The sequence below is a fragment of the Calidris pugnax genome, unplaced genomic scaffold (assembly GCF_001431845.1).
Source record: "Calidris pugnax isolate Ruff unplaced genomic scaffold, ASM143184v1 scaffold24, whole genome shotgun sequence".
NCBI lineage: Eukaryota > Metazoa > Chordata > Aves > Charadriiformes > Scolopacidae > Calidris > Calidris pugnax.
Genome location: NW_015090922.1, coordinates 8,178,438 through 8,184,843, shown reverse-complemented (window position 1 = coordinate 8,184,843; position 6,406 = coordinate 8,178,438).

The window sequence follows — 6,406 nt, the reverse complement described above, 5'->3', positions numbered from 1 at the left end:
GAGATTTTGAGCCTGATTTCCCAAGCAAATGAGGCTTACATGAACATGGTCTCTTTGTTAAATGCTTCTACCTGTCATAGCTGAGGGAAGCTTCAGCTTTGAAACAGCTGGTCAAGATCATTGAGATCTCAGAAATAATAAGGTTCCTTCTAGTTTCATCGAAACTAACTTCTGTGTCAAGAGAATGAAATTAGTGCGCCCATTGGAGAAAAGGCCAGGAGAATTAATCCATTATGACGTTTCATTGTCTATATTTTTTGGTCAGCAGCTTCTTGACTGTTCAAACAGCATGTGCAAAGCTCAGGAATAATCACAACATGTCCTGTTATCACTGAGGATATAACAGAGGATGTGACGGGGGTGATCTAGGGATGTCCCACTGAGGATGGACGGAGATATGAGGTGAAGAGCTACGTCTGCAGGAAAGCTGCTTCATTGGTTCAGCTTCTCATGGAAAAACTGGCATGTCCGCATGAATTTTGCATTAATTTGGCACAGGATTTTTTTGGCAGTTTTGATTTGTGATTTCTGTGGTTTGTATGAGCACATGTGCTCATTGATAGGCATATTTCTCTGGAATTGCACTTAGCAGTCCTAGCTGTATCTTCATGATGCTTTTGTTTTGGAACAGTGCAAAGCCATGCAATGGAATAATGTTTACTTTAGTAACTTGAGCCAGTTAAGTTTCTAACAAGCGTACCAAGAAGAGTCAGTATCTAATTTATCCAGCTATGAAGTCTGCATGTGACTCAGGGCTAACTGAATATCAGCTAGAATAATTAGGGACCAAAATCACATTTTTATTTGTGTTTTCAGGTTTTATTTCTGTAGCAGATGCATTGCCCATGGGTTAAGAATGTGAAATTGAACAAAGATCTTTGCTTTTTGCCTTAGCTCATAGGACTTTTTCCAACTGTATCCCTGTTGGAAATCTGACCTTGTGGAGTCCCAAATCTCCCAAATGTGCTGCTGGAAATACTCTTTTCCAGTATCTCAATCATTTATTCATGAATATGAAGTGACACAGTGAGTGGTATTTGGCCAAATCATTTGCTTCAAGAGTCAGGTTTATGATCCTCTTCCAACAATTACAGACTTGAGGGTATCTGGTAGATCACTCTTACCAGATGCAGCTATGCAATTTCTGTCAGAGGGCCCAGGCTGTCTATCCTAGCTTTCAAAACCTATGAGAAGCTAAGTAAGAGTCACAGATTATTTATTTAGTGCCAACAACTTGATAATGAAAACCTTAATATTGAAAGGTCAGGTATTTAATGTCCTAATAAAGAACACTTTGTGTGAGAAACTAATCTGGATGGACGTTAAGTTGCAAATCTGATTGGCAGTGTTTACAAAATTGCTGCCAAAAATTCTTAGGGAAAGTTGTAAACTGATATCCCAAATGAATCAGGGCATAGCACTGTATTATAATTCTTAGCCATCTTTTCATCTGCTAGAGCAATACTATCTTTGGGAGGTATCTCTCAAAGAGGTTTCAGAGGTCATGGTTTAACTTCAACATTATGGGTTAGAGCATTTGAGTTTTTATGTCTCTTTGTTTCAATACTGCCGCACTAGATTCTTTTGCATTCCTATAAGTAATCCACAAGGGTAGAATACCCTAGAACTGCACATTATTCTGCTTCTTGCTGGCATTTTTGTAAGACTCCTGGTTAAAAAATAACAGCAGAATTTCAGTTTTTTGGGAGTTTTGATCTATTCTTTCAAAATCTGTTTTCATTCCAGATTGAAATACAACCAGAGAAAAGGCATACAAACACACAGAGAGGTGTGTGTGTGTGTGCGCATACACAATCTTGGAACACCCCGTTAAGTGAAATTTCAACAAAGGGCTGAGTTTTCTTACTGAAAGATTTTATATTGATAAAATCAAGATGGTTCCTTTAAATGTCAGTATAATACGAAGTAAAAAGGCTTGCGATTCAAAGTTTTTTATCTGAAATGAAAGACTTTGCATATGCTCTTAATTTCACTCCCCTCCTCAATGGCATTTCAGTGAAATCATTATGTTTCTGCAAAGTACCTACATCTGAATGAAATGGCAACATTCCATGAGAAAATTTACATCCAGCTGTTAGAGGCTTTCTTTCACTGTTTGTTTAATTGTGAACTCATTTTATTCACATCATGACATTTATAGATAGCTTATCTGTCTGGCATCTTAATTAGCAGATTACTGATCTAAGACTTCAACCTTTCTGGTTACTGATAGGCTGTGTTTTCTATCACTTCATTTAGTCTTTTCCTTGGTATATGCTATGGTTTTCATATATTCTATGTCTTCATTAAGCACAGGCTCTTTAATCATATCTGTTTGAATACTAAGATTATGGCTAAGGTGGAAGAGAAAATCCGAACAGGTTTGGGGTGTATCATGCCTTAAATGTGCAAAGAATCAGTTTATAACAAGGATCAGATAACTTGGAACTATGAGGCAATCTCCCATAAAATATTTGCTGGTTTTGAGAAAAATCGGTGCAGAGTTCCATTCAGAAAAAGCAAATATTTTTATATAATGAACATGCACCAAAATGTATATAAACAATGGCACTACGATATATTAAACAGGCTTGGTCTAAAAATGGAATTATATGACCATGCTATATATAAAAATATACTGTGTCTCATACATATACTTATATATTACTTTATTACTGTACTTGTTTTCCCAATAACTGAGACCTTTGTGATCTTTAATGTATTTATCCTCCTATGGACCTCATGCCAAAGTTTCCAGCAGCTTTCAATTTTAATTGCTGAAGTGGCTTCACACCAGTGCAGTGGGAGAAGTTTCTCCTGTGTAGGTAGTTTGCTGAAAGCTTTAGGGCTTATGGGATCAAATTTATCCTATACATGTCAATCAGTTGTATTAGTGATGCAAACCTGCTGTCGGCAAATTTGTTGTTGCAACAGCTGATAGTTCTTTCCTTTGAAAGGAAACTCTTGATAACCTGCGAATCGTTTGTACACCACTGAATTATCACCACTACCGAAGGTCTCATGTGGAGCTGTAGTCACGATTGTGTACAGCTGTCCATTTCTGCAAATGGCACACTCACAGCATCGCATGTAAATGCTTTCAGCAGAATGAATTGCCCATCGGATTTAGTAGAAAGCCTCTGACACAGCCTAAATTGATCAGCTGTGCTCGTTTTATGCATGGAATGGATGGAGCCATAGCTTACACTGTCGCAATTATACCATGGGAACAAAACCAAAATAGCTGCTTTTGGAAGTTTGTTCAAGATTTGTCCCTCCTGGTAATGTTGAAAAATGAGACTCTTATGGTGGTGGGCAGGAATATCTGATGTTTGAGTACAGCTGAAAAATTTTAAACATGTGCTTGTGAAAGTAAAGCACAAATAGAACTGATTTGATTCAGCATAGCTCTGAAAAGTCACGTTTTGGTTCCTCACGCTTACTTTTCATACCATCTCTTTGTTGATGTGATGCTTGTTATCTTGTCCTGAAACTGTTTTTCAAATAGAGCAAATCACTACTTCGGTAGAAATTGCATGGTTTTTTTGTGTTTTGAAAACTAAAAGTCTAGACTAAGAGTTCCAATCATAATGTTACTAATTTACAAACATATATTCATTCCTCATCCTCAAGAAGAGTTTGTCCAATGACAAGAACTTCTGCATCCCACTATGTTAATCGCATACATGAATCACAGAAATGCGATGACATGTGAGGCTCTCCAAAAAATTTTAGATGACTTTTTAAACATCTTGCAAACTGAATCCCAGATTCTATATGGGAGGATGTCTGCACCCTGGAAAGTTTTGCTGACATCAGTGACAGTTCCTTCATATAGGGATGCTGCCAAAAGCAGTGGGGAGAAATAAAAAAAAAAGGTAGAGAAGAATAATAACTCTAACTATGTACTTGATCCCACAGGAGTCTTCATTTCTGTACTCAATACAATAATACCATCAGAAAGATGGCTATCAAGACAAATTGTACAGAAAACTTCAGGGCTGGAATACTTCCTAGGAACCAACAGAAAATCATTGGGGTATCTGAGGCAAATGTCAGTGCTAGTGCAGAGAAATATATTTGCCATTAAGCTCTGCTGACATTTTCTTTTTTAAGATCCTTTTTACAGTTGCTTCTTGTCTGGACAAGTGTCTGTCATTTGAGACTTGTGTTTTCCAAGGTGGTCATTTTGCTCAAGCTAACTTTGGTTTTTAAACTCCTCACTTTTAAGTTGCTTTTTCTAACTGAGGTGAAGAAGGAAATTGAGGAAACACACTGATTTTTCCATATGACAAAACATTTCTGAAGGCTGCTAGGCTGAAGGAGATTAATGCTTCCAGGATTTCAACAGTGACTTAACATTTGGCAGAAAGAATATATTGGTATCAGACAGATTCCTCCTCACAATCTTGTGAAAATTTTCCTTTGTTTGTCCAGTCTGAAAAACACGCACGTCTGAAAAATTAGTTTGCATGTACTGACGCGTTGTTTGGTTCCAGCTCCAAATACTAGCGTGACTTTCCTACACAGCAACAGAGTTTTAGGTACATATTGTTGTCTTTCAGAATATAAAATCCATAACACAACTGGTCTGCTCAGCTATTTCCTCTGTTGGCCCCAGGAGCCATGCATGGCACGGCTCAAATGTCCTTCTGGCTGTGAGGATAATTATGCTATGCAGTGTGGGACCTTGTGAGACCCTGTCCCCTTTGCTCACCGTGCTGCTCCTTTTGCACGGAGCTTCTGGGAGGTGAGGGAAGAAGAAGGATGTCCTGGGGGGGACAACATCTGCAGACCTCTAGGGGAAGAGAGGCTGGTCCAAGTGCAAGGGAGCTGAGGAAAAGGCATGGAAGGGAGAGGAAGGACCCATTTCAGGTGAGACAGAGAAAAGAGTAGCAATAGAGGCAGGACCTGAAGAGTGGAAAGTAGGAGTAAACAGGGGGTATAGCCACAGAGAAGTGCCTGCCATAGCCAAGTTTCAATGAGAAAACACCCCTGCTCCCCCTCAAAATCACCTGTGTAAAGTACTGCAGCTCCCTTAACCCCTTCTAATTTCTTTGAATCCTGTTTAGCATTAAATTCACCTCAAGCATGTCAAAGGCTGCTATAAATTCAAAGGTGTCAAGCCCTTTTGAAGATACATAGCATGCTTGTGAATGCTGCTCCACATGATAGAATGTTATTTCAGTATTACACCCCCAAAACTACAGGGAATCGGACACTACGGTTACAGAACTCTATGGTTAGAAGTGGAAGCCACCAAACTTGAGATTTACGGTACCTTTATTCACCACAGGATCCTGATTCACTCTCATATGCCATCTGTCTTGTGCACCAAGTCAGTCAGAGGTACGACGGGAGGAAAATAAAGAGTCTGTGATCACGCAGCAGCAGCACCATGTTGTGATGTATCACCTGCGCTGGGGTGCAGGCCAAGACGGCACGGGCAATTTTCATTCTGACATTTCCTCTCTTTCCGCTGCTTTACTTAGCAACAGTAAGCCTTTTTTCAGCATTTTCATGGGGCTTTAGGGGCACTCAGTGCAGTTGTACCTGCATGAACACAGGCAAGCTCCACACAAGTTCTGGACGTAGAATCATAGAATTTTCTAGGTTGGAAGGGAACTTTCAGATCACCGAGTCCAACCATCAACCTAACACTGCCCAAACCACCACTAAGACATGTCCCTCAGCCCCATGTCTGCCCATCTTTTAAATACCTCCAGGGATGGCAATTTCACCACTTCCCTGGGCAGCCTGTTCCAATGCTTGATAACCTTTTCTGTGAAGAAAATTTTCCTAATATCCAATCTGAACCTCCCCTGGTGCAACTTGAGGCCATTTCCTCTTGTCCTATTGCCTGTAACTTGGGAGAAGAGACATACCCCTGCCTGTCTACAACCTCCTTTCAAGTAATTGTAGAGAGCAATAAGGTCTTCCCTCAGCCTCCTTTTCTCCAGGCTAAACAACCCCAGCTCCCTCAGCCTCTCCTCATAAGACTTATTCTCCAGACCCATCACCAGCTTCGTTGCCCTTCTCTGGACCGGCTCCATCACCTCACTGTCTTTCCTGCAGTGAGGGGCCCAAAACTGGGCACAGTTATTTGAGGTGGGGCCTCCCGACTGAAACCACTGGTTTAATCGCCGTTTTCTCTTTCAATCAAGAGCTTTGAGAAGAAAACCCACGAAACGGAACCACGGAAGGTGACAAGATCTTCCGTCGACGGGTATCACCATTTTCTCGCCCCTCCACCCCCCCGTACCCGAGAGGTGTTCAGGACACACAGACATCACACACACAACCCCCCGCCTCAGCTTCTGAGGGACCCTTCAACGGCCGCCGCGCGAGCGCGAGCGCGCGCGCAGGGCGGTGGCAGCGGCGGGGGGGCGGAGTGGCGCGCGCCGGC